Below are 19,808 nucleotides of genomic sequence, written 5' to 3'. Positions count from 1 at the left end.
TGAAGATAAATCTGGCAAGATAAATATTTACTTTTAGTCTGTATTTAAGTGTACATCATTGATGGGATCCATAAAACTTCAGGAAAGTTTTAGTTAAGATAGAAGTTATACTTGCCAAAACATTAACAATTTATGTTTAGAAATAAGAAACTCAATCTCAAGTTATATTACACTCTATAAGCCACATTTAGCTTTTTAAAAATCAAGATGTTGAGTTATGTTAGATACATTGTGAAACTGACATTTTTGAGTGTAGTTTTATAAATTCTGACAAATGCACACAGTTGAGTTTACAACACCATAAACAAGAAATATAACACCAGAAGGATATCTCAATGGAATCCTATAGTACGTAGCCATTTGAGATGGGCGTCTTTCTCTTAATACATTTGAGATTCGTCAGTGTTGTTGCATGCATCCGTACTTCATTCCTTTCATTGCTAAATAGTATTTCACTGAATAGGTTTACTACAATTTGGTTTACACATGCACATTTTTGTTGTTTTCCAATTTTGGTGATTATGAATAATACCAATATAAACATTTATGTTCAAGTATTTATACAGACAGGGGTTTTCATTTCTTTTGATTAAATTTCTATGAGCGAGATTTTGGAGTCATAAGGTAAATGTATGTATAACTTTAAAAGCAACTGCCAAACTGTTTTTCCAAACTGGTAGTAAAAATTTGCATTGGCATTGGCAATGTATGATAGTTCCACTTGCTCGACATTACTATAAGCACTTAGGATTATTCGATTTTTAAAATTTTAGCCATTTGAATAGATGGGTGTGATTATAATTTAAATTTCCCTGGTGACTAACAACAGCGGGAATCTTTTCGTGATTTTTTTCTTCACCATCTGTATATCTTCTTTGGTGAAGTATAGGCTCAATGCTTTTGCCCATTTTAAAATACAGTGTGTTTGTTTTCTAATTATTGAGTTGTGAGAGTTATTTATATATTCTGCATACAAGAGCTTTATCAGGTAAGTGTTTAACCAACATATTGTTCCCTCATGTGGCTTGTTTTTCTTTTTTTTAGGTTTATTTAAAATTTTAAGTTCAGGGGTACATGTGTAGGTTCATTACATAGGTAAACTTGTGTCACAGAGGTTTGTTGTACAGATTATTTTGTCACCCAGGTATTAGGCCTAGCACCCATTGGTTATTTTTCCTGGTCCTATCCCTGCTTCCACCTTCCATCCTCCAGTAGGCCCCAGTGTGTGCTGTTCCCCTTTATGTGTCCATGTTTTCTAATCATTTAGCTCCCACTTATAAGTGAGAACATGTGGTATTTGGTTTTCCGTTCCTGTGTTAGTTTGCTAAGGATAATAGCTTCCAGCTCCATTCATGTTCCTGCAAAGGACATGACCTCATTCGTTTTTATGGCTGCATAGTTTTCCATGGTATATATGTATCACATTTTCTTTATCCAGTCTATCATTGATGGGTATTTACATTGATTCCATGTCTTTGCTATTGTGAGTGGTGCTGCAATGAATATATGCATGCATGTGTCTTCATGACAGAACAATTTATATTCCTTTGGGTATATACCCATTAATGGGATTGTTGAGTCAAACAGCATTTCTGTCTCTAGGTTTTTGAGGAATCACTATACTGTCTTCCACAATGATTGAACTACTTTACACTCTCACAAACAGTGTGTAAGTGTTCCTTTTTCTTCACAACCTTGCCAGCATCTGTTATTTTTTGACTTTTTCATAATAGCCATTCTGACTAGTGTGAGGTGGTATTTCATTATGGTTTTGATTTGCATTTCTCTAATGATAAGTGATGTTGAGCTTTTTTTCATATGATTGTTGGCCATATGTGTGTCTTCTTTTGAAAAGTGTTCATATCTTTTGCCCACTTTTTTGGTTTGTTTTTCTCTTGTAAATTTGTTTAAGTTCCTTATAGATGCTGGAAAATTGACCTTTGTCAGATGCACAGTTTGCAAAAAATTTTCTCCCACCCTGTGGTTGTCTGTTCACTCTGTTGATAGTTTCCTTTACTATGCAGAATCTCTTCAGTTTAACTAGATCCCATTTGTCAATTTTTGCTTTTGTTGCAATTGCTTTTGGTGTCTTCGTCATGAAATCTTTGCCCATTCCTATGTCTAGAATGGTATTGCCTATGTTGTCCTCCAGGATTTTTATAGTTTTGGGTTTTACATTTAAGTCTCTAAGCCATCTTGAGTTAATTTTGTGTATGGTGTGAGGAAGGAGACCAGTTTCAATATTCTGCACATGGCTAGCCGGCTATCCCAGTACCATTTATTGAATAGGGAGTCATTTCCTCATTGCTTGTTTTGTCATCTTTGTCAAAGATCAGATGGTTGTAGGTGTGTGGCCTTATTTCTCAGTTCTCTAATCTGTCCCATCGGTCTATGTGTCTGTTTTGATACCAGTACTATGCTATTTTGGTTACTGTATCCCTGTAGTATAATTTGAAGTCAAGTAGCGTGATGCCTCCAGCTTTGTTCCTTTTGTTTAGCATTGCCTTGGCTATTAGGGCTCTTTTTGGTTCCATATGAATTTTTTAAATAGTTTTTTTTTTTCCAGTTCTGTGAAGAATGACATTGGTAGTTTAATAGAAATAGCATTGAATCTACAAATTGCTTTGGGCAGTATGGTCATTTTAACAATATTGATTTTTCCCATCAATAAACATGGAATGTTTTTCCATTTGATTGTGTCATTTCTGATTTCTTTGAGCAGTGTTTTACAGTTCTCCTTGTAGAGATGTTTCATCTCCCGCATTAGCTGTATTCCTAGGTATTGTATTCTTTTTGTGGCAACTGTGAAAAGGATTGTGTTCCTGATTTGGCTCTTGGCTTGACTGTAGTTGGTGTATAGGCATGCTAGTGAGTTTTGCACATTGATTTTGTACCCTGAGGCTTTGCTAAAGTTGTTTATCAGCTTAAAGAGCTTTTAGACCAATACTGTGGGGTTTTCTAAATATAGGATCATGTCATCTGCAAACAGGGATAGTTTGACTTCCTCTCTTTCTATTTGGATGCCTTTTATATCTTTCTCTTGCCGGATTGCCCTGGTCAAGACTTCCAATACTGTGTTGAATACGAGTGGTGAGAGAGGGTATTCTTGTCTTATGCCAGTTTTCAAGGGGAATGCTTCCAGCTTTTGCCCATTCAGTATGATGTTGGTTGTGGGTTTGTCATAGATGGCTCTTATTATTTTGAGGTATGTTCCTTCAACACCTAGATTATTGAGTTTTTAATATGAAGAAAGGGGTGTTGAATCTTATCAAAAGACTTTTTTGCATCTATTAAGATAATCATGTGGTTTTTGTCTTCAGTTCTATTTATATGATAAATCACATTTATTGATTTGTGTATGGTGAACCAACCTTGCATCCTAGGGACAAAGCCTACTTAATTGTGGTGGATAAGCTTTTTGATGTGCTGCTGGATTTGGTTTGCCAGTATTTTTTGAGGATTTTTGTGTCGATGTTTATCAATGATATTGACCTGAAGTTTTCTTTTTTGTTGTTGTTGTGTCTCTGCCAGGTTTTGGTATCAGAATGATGCTGGCTTCATAGAATGAGTTAGGGAGGAGCCCCTCCTCCTCAATTTTTTGGAATTGTTTCAGCAGGAATGGTACGATTTCTTCTTTGTACATCTGGTAGAATTCAGCTGTCAATCTCTCTGGTCCTGGGCATTTGTTGGTTGGTAGGCTATTTATTATTGACTCAATTTCAGATCTCATTATTGGTCTATTCAGGGATTCAATTCCTTCCCAGTGCAGTCTTGGGAGGTGTTTTTCATTTTCTTAACGTATTTTTTCTGATTCATGCCATTTGTGTCCTACCTAATAAATAAATCCTGGCCTAATACAAAGTCCCACAGATTTTCTTCTTTGTTTTTTGTTTTGTTTTGTTTTTTGTTGTTGCTGCTGTTTTTTCAGAGAAAGGATCTCTCTTTGTCACCTGGGCTGGAGTGCAGTAACACAATTATAGCTCACTGTAGCATTGAACTCCTGGATCCAGGGATCTTCCCACCTCAGCCTCTTGAGTATCTAGGATTACAGGTATGCACCACCATGCCCAGATAATTTTTTTAAATAGGCTGGTCTTGAACTCCTGCCCTCAAGAGTTCCTAGTGCTTTGGCCTCCCAAAGTGCCAGGATTACAGGCATGAGCCACCACACCCAGCTCTTCTTTGCTTTTTATAAAAGTTTTATAGAGTTAGGCTTTACATTTTTGTTTTTCTGTGATCCATTATGGGTTCATTTTTGTACACAGGGTGAGATAGAAATCTAAGTAATCGGCCGGGCGCGGTGGCTCAAGCCTGTAATCCTAGCACTTTGGGAGGCCGAGACGGGCGGATCACGAGGTCAGGAGATCGAGACCATCCTGGCTAACACGGTGAAACCCCGTCTCTACTAAAAAGTACGAAAAACTAGCCGGGCGAGGTGGCGAGCGCCTGTAGTCCCAGCTACTCGGGAGGCTGAGCCAGGAGAATGGCGTAAACCCGGGAGGCGGAGCTTGCAGTGAGCAGAGATCCGGCCACTGCACTCCAGCCTGGGTGACAGAGCGAGACTCCGTCTCAAAAAAAAAAAAAAAAAAAAAAAAAAGAAATCTAAGTAATTTTTTTCTTTTTTTCCAATTGGATGTTCAGTTATGCTGGCATAATTTGTTGGAAAGATGATTTTTCAACCTTAAAATGTCTTGATCCTTTTGTTGAAAATAAATTGTATGATTCTATTTCTCAATATTCAATTCTGTTCCAATTATCTGTGTGTTTGTTCTTTCACTGACATCACAGTGTCCTGATTACTATAGATTTAGAGTGAGTCTTGATAGTTTAAATGTTCCAACTTGTTTTTTCTTTGTCAAAGATTTTTGGCTATTCTAATTCCTTTACTTTTCCATATACATTTTAATATTTACTTGTACATTTCTACAAAAAAAAACCTGAATATAGATCAACATGTGGAGAATTGACTTTTTAACAATACTGATTATTCCAAACCTAATATTTCTAAACCAAATTATAGTGAATCTCTCCACTCATTTCAATCCCCTTTGATTTCCTGCTCAATGTTTTAAAGTTTTTAGTATTCAATCTTGTACATATTTTGCTATATTTACAAAGTATTTTATGTTTTTGATACTATTATAAATGGTAGTATTGTAAAATAATTTCAAATTTTTATTGCTGGTATATAATAATGCAGTTAATTTTATATCCTAAACTCTGCTAAACTTACTTATTAGTTCTACTACTTTTTTCATAGATTTTCAAGATTTCCTACTTAAACATCATAATATCTGTTAATTGAGACAATTTAGTTCTTTTCCAGTCTGCAAATATTATATTCATTTGACTTGTCTTGTTGGACTGGATAGAAGTAATAAGACTGAGTAGGAGAGGTGAAAGCAGACATCTTTGCAATATTCCCAATCTTAAGAAGAATGCATTCAATCTTTCACCATTGAGTATTGTCTTAGCTATAGGTCTTCTATAGATGCCTTTTATTATCTTGAGAATGTTCTCTTCCATTTTGAGTTTTCTGAGAGTCTGTTTTAAATTGATGAATGGATGTTGAATTTGTCAAAAGGTTTTTTTTCATCTATTGAGATTAGTCATATAATTTTTCTTCTTTTTTATAAACACAGTAAATTGCATTGTTAGACTTTCAAATGTCAAATCAACCTTACATTCTGAGAATAACCCCTACTTTTTCATGATGTATATCTGTTTACTATACTGCTGATTTCAATTGGCTACTACTTTATTGAGAATTTTTGTGTCCTCTCTTTATGATTGATATAGTTTGTAGTTTAATTGCAATGTCTTTAGCTGGTTTTTCTATAAAGATAACAGAAAATTGCATTGGTAAGTGTTTTCTACTCTCCTATTTTCTGGAAGAGTATGTGTAGAAGAATAATTTCTTCTTTAAATGTTTGGTAGAACTTTTAAGCAAAGTAATCTGGACCAGCAATTTTCTTGAATAGAAATAGGACTACACAGATTCTCTATTTCTTATTTAGTGATTTTTGGTGGTGTCTTTCAAATAATTTGTGTATTTCATGTAAGATGTTGTATTGTCATAAAATAGTTCATGTATTTCCTTTATTATCTTTTTAATATTAGTATGATCTTTAGTGAGGACCCATCTTTCATTTCTGACATTGGTCATTTAAGTATGCCTTTTTTTCCTTTTTTTTTCCTTTTTATCAATCTGTCTAGAGAAGTGGTTCTAAACTGGGGGCAATACTGCCTTCCAAAGAACATTTGATAATGTCTGGAGACGTGTTTAATCATCCCACAAGTAGTTTGGTGGGATGCTACAGGCATGTAGTGGGTAGATGCCAGAGATGCTGTCAAATATCCTATATAGGGCAGCCCTTAAAAAAGAAAATATTACCTAGCCCGAAATTTCAGTTGTGTCAGGGTTAAAAAATTCTAGTGTAAAGATTGATCAATTTTATTAATTTTCTCAAAGCACTAGCTTTTGATTTCAGTGACTTTATTGCTTTTCTTTTTCATTCTTCAGTTTTATTAATTTCTGTAACAAATTACTTCTGCTTTTGGGGAGTTAATTTGCTCTTATTTTTCTACTTCTTAATGAGGAAACTTAAATCATTGATTTGAGACTTTTCTTTATGTAATGCAAGCATAAACATTTAAAGCTATTAATTTCTCTTGAAGCAACACTTATGATGTCTCTCTCAAATTCTGGTATGCTCAAGTCAAATAAATATACGTATTCATTCTCATTCAATTTAAAATACTTTCCAATTTTCCTCATGACTTCAACTTTGACCAAAGACTTATTTAGAAGTATGTTGTTTAATTTCCAAATATTTGGGAATTTTCCAGGTATATTTCTCATTGATTTTTAATTTAATTTTAATATGGATAGAGAACATGCTTTGTATGTAATTTAATTTTAATATGGATAGAGAACATGCTTTGTATGTTTTAATTGTGTTAAACTTGTTGACGTTTCTTCACGGTTCAGGATATGGTCTGTCCTGTTGAATATTCTGTTTTTACTTGAAAAGAATGTGCATTCTGTTGTTGGATTAAATGTTCTATAAATGCCAATTTGGTAAAATTGGTTGTTCAGATCTTCCTTGTCATTATTGATATTTTGTCTATTTGCTCAATCAACTATTGAAAGAAGAGTGTTAAAATCTTCAATAATAATTGTGCTTTTGTTTATTTCTCCTTCAGTCTATCAGTTTTTGCTTCATGTATTTTAAAGTTCTCTGGTAACCATATATACATTTAAGATTTTATGCATTTTTGGTAAATTAATCATTTTATGATTATGCACTGTCCCTTTCTTCTGTGGAGATATTCCTTTTTCTGAAATCTAATTTATTAACACAGTCTCTCTTGCATGGTTTTGATTCATTTTTATTGTATATCTTTCTTAATCATATTACTTTTAGCCTAGCTATGTCTTTATATTTGAAATTAATTTGTTGAAGTAAATCCTGCCTGCTGCCTTCCTCAACTTTGGCAAACTCTTGTCTTGATTTGAGTGCTTATGATTATGTAATATAATCATTGACATAGTTAGATTTAAAACTACCATCTTGCTAGATTTTGTTTTCTATTTTTTCATCTGTTCTTTGTCCTCTTTCTCCTCTTTGTCTGCCTACTATTGGATTGGATACTTTTTAAATGATTCCTTTATCTTCACTATTGACTTCTTTATGCATCTATTTCTAATTGCTTTGTGGTTTCCCTAGCTATCATCTTGCTAGATTTTGTTTTCTCTTTTCTCATCTGTTCTTTGTCGTCTTTCTCCTCTTTCTCTGCCTACCATTGGATTGGGTACTTTTTAAATGATTCCTTTATCTTCACTATTGACTTATTTATACATCTATTTCTAATTGTTTTGTGGTTTCCCTCAGCAATGTACATCTTTAACTTATCACAACCTACCTTCAAATAATATTACAGCACTTCAAGTAGAGTGTGCAAACCTTATAGCAGTGTGCTTGCAAACCTTTCTCCCATCTTTGGGTTATTGTTTTCATACATTTTACTTTTACAGGTTATAAATACCACAATATTTTACAATTTTTCTTTAGATAATCGCTTATCTTTTTCAGTAAATAAAAATAAGAAAAATTTTAAATATTTACCTTAACCTTTTACAATATCTGGAACTCTTCATTTCCTTTTGTAAATACATGCTTCTGATTCACATCTGCCTGAAAGACATTCTTTAATATTTCTTCTAGCATAAATCTGATGTAAATCACTTCTCTAAGCTTTAGATTGTCTTAAAAATGCTTTAGTTCACATTTGCATCTGAAAGAAATTATTGCCATAGAATTAAGAATTGACAGAGGGTTTGTTTTTTCCTTCAAAACTATAAAGATGTTGTTCAATTTTCTTCTAGCTTGCATAGTTTTGGATGAGATGTATACAGTCATTTTTATCATTTTTTTTCTTCCATATGCAATGTGTTTAACCCCCTCTGGTTGCCTTCAAGATTTTCATTTTATCTTCGGTTTTCAGCAGTTTGAATATGATGTGTCTAGTTTATGCGTGTGCATATGTGTGTTTGTGTGTGTGTATTTTAATTCTTATTTGTGATTCTTGGTATCTCTTGGATATGTGGCTTAATGTCTTTATTTTGGAAAAAATCTACACTATTATTTCTTTAAATATTTCTTCTGTTTTGTCTTCACTCTCACTCATCTTGGATTGTAATTACACATATTTTAGACCAGTCTATGGTATTGTTTAGAAAAGACTGAGGTAAATAGTATATATGCCTATAAATGGGCACAGATCTTTTCAGGCACTTAGTAAGAGGGATTGTATCAACCTAGTTAGAATTTAGTTATTTAGTTGAGTTTAGATTTCCTTGTTGGTATGAATACCTTCAGTGCTCTATAAGGCATCAAATTGTTCTAAGAATGCCCTGGGTTTAGGCTGGGAGGTGAGATTGCTATGAGCTTTTTCTCAGTGTTTGTGATTCATCCTCATCTTACAATCATTGCTTCGTACCTTTGCCACAGGGGTGAGAGGGAGAGGCCTCTCCCCAGCTTCTTGCCCTTCCTTCAGGGGTAGGTTGCAGTAGGCTGTCACTGCTTGCTAGGCTACCAGAGAGAGGGCCCTGTTGTCCTGGTTGAGCATCACTCCTAAGAAAGCCCTGTGAGCCTGAGCCCTCAGGTGGGGTTTTCTCATATTCCTTTCCCTCTTCCCCATAGCAGTCAAACTCTGCCTGTGTCTGTGGTGGTGCTTTGTGAGACCATATGGTTTTGGTCCCTCTCATAGAAGCAGGAGACCTCTAATGGTATCAGTTTGGTTCAGCCCTCCTTCCTGCCCAGGAGTAAGGGAGTTCTTTTGTCTCTATCTTTCTCCTGCAGCGCTGGTTCTTTGTCCTGAGTGTGGCAGACCTTTCCTCATGTTCAACCCCTAATTTTTTTTCATGAACACTCAGTGGAAATGGTATAGAGTCTGTGAGGGTGCTGCAAACGCCCCTTGGGTCTGAGGATCCCAGGAAGTCTATACTGTCACCCTAGCTGAATCTCAACCTTTGACAATTCATACAATTTTAGCTAATTCTTTCTTCCCTCTTGTGGGGTGGCCCTTTCCTCCTACCATAACTCCCATAGTGGAGGTAGTACATGTGTTCCATCTCTCCTTATAGGAAGTCGGGGGGTAGGGGATCTGCCCTCCTTGGATTTTAGGTGACTTGATTTATTTACGACCTCAGCCCACTGACAGATTAAAACAAAATCATATCTGTGGTTTATCTGTATTTTCCTCATTGTTAGTGAGGGAGCAACATTCTTTCTATTACATTCTGTGCAAAAACTTACTTTTTATTTTTATTACATAGTCTCTTATATGTCTCATGAACTGAATGTTTGTGTCCCCCTAAAATTCATATATTGAAACTCAATATGTTGGTATTTGGAGATGAGGCCTTTGGGAAGTAATTAGGTCATGAGGGTGGAGCTCTCAGAATGGATTAGTTATTTTATATGAAGAGACTGGAGAGAACGCTCTGTTTCTCTCATTTCTCTCCATCATGTGAGGATACAATGAGAAGACAGCAGTCTGGGCACTAGGACTCCAGCCCTTAACAGACACTAGATTTGCTGGCACCTTGACCTTTGGAGGTCCTTTCAGCCTCCAAAATGGTGAGAAATAAATGTGGTGTTTAAGCCACCCAATCTATTATATTTATGTTTTAACAACCCAAACTCAAACAATAAGTAAAGCTATTTCTTTAAAATATGATATAATAGATTATGCTAAAAATATCAGCTTTTAAAGTTAATGTCTCTTCCACAGAGATTAAAAGCAAAACTCTTAGAGATTCGAATTCAAATTGTGCTTTCCCTAGTTGATGAAGCTAAAGGGTCATGGAACTCTAGCTAGATTTCCTAGATCTCGTTAAGTATAACCCTACTGAAGCTCAGTTCTCCTTTTCTCTTGACCAATTGTTTGTATTATAACACAAAGGGACCTTTTGCTTTAGAAAAGGTCATGACATGATTTCCTTCAAAAGCAAACTCCCTTGTGGATGAAAAATATAATTCAGTTTACTAAATTCAAGGTATAAACAAACAGTGGAAAACAGTATTATAGGGTAAGGTAAGGGACTCCTGTTTGGTACATTAACAGAACTGACCATATTTACACTGGCTTCCTACCACCATAGGCATTCTCAGCACCACAGATACCCACTCATAATATAATAAATAACAAAGGAAATAGAACAGCAAGAAATTGTCACTTGTCAATTAAATGTGTGGTTCTATTACTGACACAATAAAGCAGATTTGTCACAGAGGAGCCTGGCTAATTTTTTTTATCACATAAAATGGGAACAATTAATTTGAAATATGTTCCCCTTTGGCTTACCAAGCTGCTGAAGTCTCATGGGAATTTGTAAAACGCATTCCTGATAGAAGCTGGTTCATCAGCATACGGTTGCTACAGTTACGGTATCACTGCAACAGCAACCCAAATGGTGATGCCTTGACAGTTTTTCATTTAGAAAGACCAGAGGAAGATTATTTCAAAGTGTCCAGTTGCCTTTAAATTTATTAATACTGGGTAGGGCAAAGAAGATTATTAAAATGGTCTGAACTTTTCTCTAGTCTCACTCTAATGCCAACAATATCTCACATGAATTAGGATGAATTAGTCTTTCCCATATGGATAGTTTTTAACTAAATTTTTTATTAAAAATGAGATGCAATTACAGTAGGTAATTATACAAGGGATGTTTTTCTTGACTTTTAATATATTTCTGATTTAAAATTATGAAGTCAATCTTTTATTTTTTCAAAGAAACGGATTAACATACTTAATCTTGACTTAATAGAAATCACATCAGTTTTTATTGTTTTTTTAAAAAATAACTCATTTTTCATGATCCTCTACTAATGGCAAAAAATTACCATTTGAAGAACATTGATTATAGGAGCTCTGTTTGGTTTTGGGTTTTTATATTTTCTTTTCATTTTTTAATTAGTTCCTACCTTTTGGCACCATTCTCAAATTAGTACTCATTTCTAGCCAAATTTCTCAAGTTTCAAAATGAGCATCTGACAAAGAAGGTGGATTTTGGCAAATGTGAACACTTTCTAAATCAGGATGAATCAAATCAATTCTCTCCTATATTTCTACAGTGTTTCAATCAAATCAGAGGCTTAACTATGAGATATAAAGCAAAGGAACATGTTGGCCCCCAAGACTGGCATTTGTTGAGATGGGACTTATTACTATAAAATCACTGCCAAATGAGAAAAAAGAAAGATCAGATACAGAGAGGAAGTGACATTACTGTGTTGTGCCAATGAGGAACAATGTTTTTGGATGCTGCATCTTTTATTTGAGATGAAGTATAAATATATTTGCAGAAGTAATTCTAGACAAATTATATAAGACACCAACTCTAATTCTTTCAGAGATATAGCTCTTAAGCAATTACACTCAACAAATGTGAACAACAGCATATTTTCCCTACTAAACAGTGTGGAAAATAACACAGAATAAGACAATGGCATGTGTCCTAACATTCAAGAAATTTTAATCAGGTTAAGAAAAAGAAGATTAGAAGATAAAACAAAATTTTAAAAGCATGAAAATATATGTAATTGAATACTAAATTGTGTGGCAAAATCTATGCGTGAAAGAAAAAGAACATCAGTAAATACTAAGAATAATCGGAGAAGGCTTCATTAGGGAGGTTGGACTTAACTTGAGTCTTAAAAGGTAGACATTTGTTAATTAATTCATTCACTCATTTGGCATTCATTCACTAAGAACTGACTCTCTACCAAGCACTCCGTTAATTTCAGAGGACATAAAGTTTAATTATGCCCTGACTTAATGATACACACAGTTATTCTGGGAAACATAAACATATAAAAAGTGATGCTAATACAGTATTAGGGCAATTATAGAGATAGGGGAGCGTTGTTGAAGTACAGGGATCACAGAAAGCTTTCTAAATCAGATGCCTGAACTAAATTTTTTTGTTTTTGTTTTCTGGTTTTTTTGTTTTGTTTTGTTTTGAGGCAGAGTCTCTCTCTGTCACCCAGGCTGGAGAGCAGTGGTGCAATCTCAAAGGCAATCGAACTCAAAGGCGACCTCCGCCTTTGGGTTTCAAGCAATTCTCCTGCCTCAGTCCCACAAGTATGTGAGACTACAGGTGCCCACCACCACGCCCCGCTAATTTTTGTATTTTTAGTAGAGACGGGGTTTCACCATGTTGGCCAGGCTGGTCTCTAACTCCTGACCTCGTGATCCAGCAGCCTTGGCCTCCCAAAATGCCAGGATTATAGGCATGAGCCACCACGCCTGAACTGAACTAAGTTTTAAAGGATAATTTGCCAGGTGTATGTTTGCTGAAGCATGGAGTCATATCAGGTCAAAGGTGTAGAAATAACTGGTAGGACTTGGACAGTTGGAGGAGATAATGAAGCAGCATTTCAAATGCAGGCCACATTATCAAGTCATGGAGCGAGGAATGAACACGGCATTTCTGGGATAAACCAGCCTGACTGAGTGGAGGGTTTATATTGATAGAACGGAGAAATTTGATTAAATATGTAAAGCTGAATCTATATTTTCTAATTAATAAAAGCCAGGAAGAGGCACTTGATTTTTAGTAGCTGTTAGAGGTGCACTTCTAGAGGGTTAGACTTTTTAACAGGAGTCTGATAATTTACTTAGCAATATTAATCTAGCAGGTGAATGTAATAATGATTTAAATCCCTACATCTTAGTGTTAATGAGGTGAACTAAAAAAGCTATGACTACAATCCATGTGTGATTGACTGGAAAGTGGTATTGGGGTAAGGACATGTTTATTTGCAAGAAACAAAATCTCAATCCAGTTAGCTTAAGTAAAGGGAGACAGTACAAGAATTCAGGCTGCAAACTCACAAGCATGTCAGGACAAGAAAGAAAGTAGGTCAAGCCACCTGGAGGCTTGACCAGAAAGCCAGCAAGTGAGGCTCCTCCTTCAATATCTCAGGAAGTCACCTGACTCTTGGCCCAGCCCCTGTCTGCTAGGTAGCAAAACATTCTTGCTTCTCTTAGTACCCTTTAGCTCTGCCCGTCACCTATATAGTATACATATAGACAGAAAGCAGTTTTTCCCATCCAACACGGCCTTTGTACATCTAATTGTCATTTGAGACTCCAACTCCAAATTCCTGGCTTAAATAAATTGCCCAGCCATGCTCCAGTTGGGGGCAGGATGTGGTAAGGCACATGCTAGGGAGCACTGCAAGTTTCTGATTTTGGGGCTGGAGCAGTTGCACTGAGCGGGAACAGTGAGTGAGTGACTGAGATATCCCACAAGGAGAGCCTGAACTTTGACTATAGCAATGGGCATGGGAAAGAAAAACATTTTTTGGAAGAAACAATAAAAGAAGTTGATGACTAGCTACACACAAAGGGTGAAAAAGAAAATATTTCAAAGTTGATATAAAAGTTTAAATTTAATTAATCTAGAGAATGATGGTGCTTTGATAAGGCTAAAAAATTTAGCAGAGATATCCGACTGGAGCAGAAAGGCAATGTATCCCAATGGAAAGAACAATAAGTTTGAGATAATTAAAGGCTCACATGAAATGAAGTAGACAACTAAAAATATGGAACTGAATCTAAGGTTATAAATAGAATTGGATGTTATGCATTAAAATTAGCTATATGATGGTGAGAGTTAAAGCTATTTAAAAAGTACAATGGGAAAAGGTACTTTTTCTGAAGGAGAATATAGAAAGCGAAGAGTTAGGAGTCAAGAACTGAGACTGGTAATAACTACAAGGAGGACAATTTGGGACCCGTAAGTAAATGTCCTGTCCAACAAAGAAAATAGAGAATGGGTGGCCAGAGAAGTCTGGGGAAAATACAAATAGAGTGCCATAAAGGAAACAAAAGCACCAATGTCTCTCGAACATTTTTTAATGATATGTTTTATGCCTAATTCAAACTCAGAATGGGAGCAGCTGACCAGCTACATTTTTTTTTTTTCCATTTCTGGTTTTTACCTTTGCTGAAACTAAGAATTTTGTTTTTTCAGTTTTAAATGTCACTTATTTTTAAATTCCATATTTCCTAAACGAGTTATCAGGACTTTTTTTTTTTTCAGATTGGAAATTAGTTAGCTAGTCTATGTAGATAGCTAGGAAAAAATAAATGGTTTTCATTTAAGCCATTTTTTTTCTTCAGTAATCTCCTTACCTGAACTAAGTCTAAACTTATGAAATTTTAAGTTCAAAAGAGACCCTTTTCAAAATATTAGGAGTTGGTGAAAGAGGCATGAACAATGGAAGTCAATTTTCAATGGTAAATGCTATAAGAAGAAATTGGCTACAGCTTCCTCCAAGCTGGAAAAAGACAAGAGAACCTACAGGAAAAAGTTTGCTGCTCTTAAATTAAAAAAGAAAAAAATCAATGAAGTAAAATTACAATAGGGCCAGATGAAAGACTATGTGCTTTTACAGTTAAATCTGGTTTTGGTATAATAAGGAGGTATTGGGAACATGAACCGAGCCTCCTGCTAGGCTCTTTTCTTTCAAACACTGATATTGCCTTTAAACTAAAAACGTAGCAAATACCGTGACTGTGTTAAATCTAAATACTCTACCTCTCTATATAAAGCTCATAGTTGTACTAATTGTTCTAGCAGTCACTTCATACTATTCATTCATTTTGAACTAAAACCCCCTAAGAATTTTTCACATCAACCCCAACAAAGACTGTTTGTCTCGATTCTGTATTTAATCAAGTGACTTTTGAATCTGAATTTGAACATTTGCATTTTCTTTATGAGTTTTATCTCTTTCATTTTGGCACACACCTTTCAAATGTTTTTTGAATTCTTATGTTGTCAAAGACATACCAGTTATTTTCATGGCTTTCTGGTTCCTAGAAATGTAATTACCATGCCATATTTTTCCCCTCGTTCATTTTAAAATTGAGTTTCTGCTGAATGTCAAACTCTGTGCTAGATGTCAGGGGTACAGAGAGAAATCAAGTAAACTCTGACCTTAAGAGCCCCACAATCTTGTTGGGGAAAAGGGAGGAAAATATATGTTTTGCAAACATTGTGACAAATGCAATGACAGAGATAGGCTCAGTTGATTATGGAATTAAAAGGGTGATGTCTTGTGAGAGTGTGAAGACAGGGAAGTTGGAGGATGGTGTAGGGGACAGAAGAGGCCTTACTACATGAGAGTAGGCTTCCTGGGAAAGGCAGTGCTTTCTCTTGTTTTCCTATCAATCAAGGGTATTGATCTGATTACAGCGTCCTGCAGACAAATGCCGAGGAACTCTAAATCAGTGATTCTTGAAATGTGATCTCCAGACATATTAGCACCGTGTGGAGATATGTAGAAACGCACATTCTTGGGCCTCATCCCAGATGTGCTGTATCTGAAACTATGGAGTAGGATGCAGAAATCTGTTTCAACATGCCCCCTCAGGTGACTCTGCCACCCACTCAAGTCTGAGCACTGCTGCTCTAAATGCCAATCCTTTAATTAGTATCTCATCGTGGTCAGTCATTCCTATGGTAGCAATGGAGAAGTGGAGACACCTGAAGATGAAGTCAAAGGCTCTGCTTGGGAATACCAGCTCAGCCACTCACTAGTCTGTTTGGAGCAAATTACTTAACCTTGCCATTCAGACTACTGATTGATCACATCTTCCTCAGATTACTATAAAAATAAAGTACCTAGCCCATTACCTAGAGTAGGAACCTTTTGTTTGTTTCACAACAGACTAATGAGTTTACCTATGTTGATACTATGAAAAAGCCATAGAAGGCTCTGAAGAATATAGAAATACGTGAATGTAAAAGGCGAAAGATTTGTACGATTTGAAGGAAAACGGCCGGGCGCGGTGGCTCAAGCCTGTAATCCCAGCACTTTGGGAGGCCGAGATGGGCGGATCACGAGGTCAGGAGATCGAGACCATCCTGGCTAACACGGTGAAACCCCGTCTCTACTAAGAAATACAAAAAATAGCCGGGCGAGGTGGCAGCGCCTGTAGTCCCAGCTACTCGGGAGGCTGAGGCCGGAGAATGGCGTGAACCCGGGAGGCGGAGCTTGCAGTGAGCTGAGATCCGGCCACTGCACTCCAGCCTGGGCGACAGCGCGAGACTCCGTCTCAAAAAAAAAAGAAATACGTGAATGTTTTCCTCTGGATAAGTGGACATGAGAGTTATCGTCAACATTCGGAAAGCAGTACCGTAATCCATCTTAAGATGGATTTTCACTTATCAATCTAAAGGGAAATAATTGATAAAAGGAAGATTCAATTCAGTACAGCAAGACATAGTCTAATAATGGAAAGGATCAGGGCAGAGGGGTGGAGAGTCACTGCAGTTTTCCATATAAGAAGACATTTTTACTTTGGTGGGAGAAACCACCATATACCTTCCCAAGCAAGCATCAGTATCTAATTCTGTATGATTGTTACCTTTAGCAGGTTATTCTGCATGGTTTCTGAAGATTCCCAAATATTTCACAGCAAGAGGCAATGGCTCTCCAACTGAAGATGCTTCTGCACTCTGCAAATAAGAAAATTTTTACAAATGAGTCATCACATCCATATTGTCTATATGTCACAAATATAAATACTTTCTGTATTTCCTGAAAATCTTCATGACCCACTTTATTTGTGGCATCCTACTAGCTAATGCTCCAAGTTTACACAATTATACTTTGTGTCTCATTCTCTTCTGGGTTTATAAAAGAGGAAATAAATGTGTAAATATGCTAACCTTATTAAAATTTATTTACTTACCTATTTTATGTCTTAGATGTTGAAACATGCATCATTTTAAAATAATATATTTTCTGTTAATATTCTTTTGCATGATGGAGTCTTTATTCTTTGCTAAAATGAGGTAAATGCATTTTTTTTTAAATCTGAGAAAGGCCTGGGATCTATAAAAAGGGGACATTTCCAATGAGATTAAATTTTAATGTTCACAGAACTACATCAAAGCAATTAAAAAAGAGTGAGTTAAATATAGCTTTCCCCTGACAGAGATACTGCCCTTAGTAGGACACATTGCTATATTCTGTAACCAAATACACTGCCCCAGTTTACTTTAATTCTAGCTAAATCTGTATACCCTCCAGAGTGGTATCCTTGAGAAGTTAAGCACCACGGTTATTTAAATCAATGATAAAGTGAATAGCAATAATGGGGCTTGCCAGGTGCAAGTGATTGGCAGATCTGCATACCAGATTCAAGCAGACTATACACATTGACCTTGTAGGCAACACCCAGGACAACATTGTGATAGCAAATATTGTAAGGGTCTCTGATCAGAGGCCATCTCTTCTAACAATTACTTACTGTGCTAGCACAAAGCATGCTCCCAAAGTTAAACAATGGTACTAAAATTATGATGGAGCTATTTGCCATATTAGGTGAGTTTCTTAAGAGCAAGACCCTTGATTTACCCATTTCTATATCCCCTAGAACTTGGCAAACACTGAATGTTTAGTGAGTTATTAACAAATAAATAAATAAGTTAATTTGTGGGAGATGACATCTCCAGATTGCCACTTTCTCCCTTTGATGCATTGCTTATCACGTGGACTCCTTGTGCTTTAAAATAACCGCCAGGGGTTGCTGTTTTATATTTTTTAACTTGCAATGTCTTCAGCATACTTTTTTAAAAACCCTAACACACTTCTGCAAATTGTATTTTTCAAAGAAGTCCACAGTAATATATACCATCTCACATAATCTTCTTACAGGTGATATTGACCTTCCTGCCATTGAGCAGTGAGGTCTATGCCCCTCCTTTGAACCTGAATAGACTTGCCTTAACCATTGGAGTATGGTGGAAGCAACGCTGAGTCACTGGAGCATAAAAATACCTTGTTCTATTAGTAGGCTCGCTCTTGACACCCAGCCACCATGCTATGAGAAAGCTAAGCAGCCATATGGAAAAGCCCCTTATAGGTATTCTAGCCAAAAGCCTCAGATGAGGCCCCAGCCAATAGTCAGCATTAACAGCGAGATATGTGAGCAAGGAGTCCTCGGATGATTCCAGCCCTCAGCCTTCAAGTCTTCTTGGTCTTCAAACCACTCCAGCTGATGAAAGCAAAGAACAGAGACAAACTGTCCCTCCTAAACCCAGCCCAAATTTTATGAACCCAGCCGATTCATAAAAATGATAAATGATTGCTCTTGATTCACATCACTGCAATGGAGATGATTTGTTGCAAAGCAATAGATAACTGAAACACATACATACCAATAAGTGGCTAATAACTGCATAGTTCAGTCATCACTAAATGAGCACACCTGTGTAATCATCATCTAGTTCCAGAAATAAAGCATTAGTAGTATCCCAGAAGCCTGTCCAGATCTCTTCCTGTTGTAACCACCCCCCAAAGGTAACCATTATCCTGATTTCTAATACCAGAGATTAGTTTGGAATATTTTGAATTCTATATTAATGGACTCACACAATAGGTACTCTTTTGTGACCAATTTCTTTATCTCAATATTATGTTTGTGTAATTAATCGATATTGTTGCAAAATCTGTAGTTTATTCAATTTAATTGCTATGTACTATTGTATGAACATACAATACTTTCTCTGTTCTACTGTTGATGAATATTTGGGGTTCTAACAAATGATACTACTGTTAGTATTCTTGTGCATGTCTTTTGGTGTACATATTCGTCGTATATTTGGGGGTGTTATGCCTAGGAATGGAAATTCTGATTCATAAAATATACAAATGTTTGTTTTTACTGATAATACCAAACTATTTTCCAAAGTAACTGCACCAATTTACACTCCTATCAACAATGTATAATGTTCTTCCCCAGCACTTTGTAATTTGAGTCATTCCGCTGGACAATATTAATGTGCATTTTCTTGATGTTTAATGAAGTTGAGCCCTCTTTATGTTTGTTAGCTATGTGTGTATTTTCTTCTGTAAACTACTTGTTCAAGTCTTTTGCCAATTTTTATATTGGGTGATCTTGTCGCTTTCTTATATGTTTAAGAATTCATTATATTCTACAAGTCTACAAGAGACGTGTCAACCACCAACTCCCCTCAAAGACTATTAAATTAACCTAATGATCAAGCAAAACCAAATTTCTTAACCTACTGTTGTAGGTGAACAGCATCAGTTTGACACTCTTCAGTCTCAGAAAAGGGAAGACAAGAGTGGATATCCATGGAATTTTTTAAAATCTAAAATCAAATGATTTATGAATCTTTCAATACAGACATCTGATTAGGCCTGGGAAAAATTCATAATAAATTAGTATAGGATTGAGGGACCACAAAGCAA

The 19,808-nt window shown here is 35.9% G+C and overlaps 1 long non-coding RNA gene across 1 annotated transcript in view; it reads left to right on the top strand.

Annotated features, from left to right (window-relative positions):
• Positions 1 to 19,463, top strand: part of LOC116276379 — a 160,043-nt gene extending 140,580 nt beyond the window's left edge. Inside the window, exon 3 of the long non-coding RNA XR_004185875.1 lies at positions 16,960 to 19,463. This is a non-coding gene — a long non-coding RNA (uncharacterized LOC116276379). The remainder of the gene's footprint in view (positions 1 to 16,959) is intronic.
• The last annotated feature ends 345 nt before the right edge of the window (positions 19,464 to 19,808 follow it).

Source organism: Papio anubis, chromosome 8 (genome assembly GCF_008728515.1).
Source record: "Papio anubis isolate 15944 chromosome 8, Panubis1.0, whole genome shotgun sequence".
In the NCBI taxonomy this organism is placed as follows: domain Eukaryota; kingdom Metazoa; phylum Chordata; class Mammalia; order Primates; family Cercopithecidae; genus Papio; species Papio anubis.
Note: the sequence above shows the minus strand (reverse complement) of the source record. Positions and strands in the feature narration are given on the sequence as shown.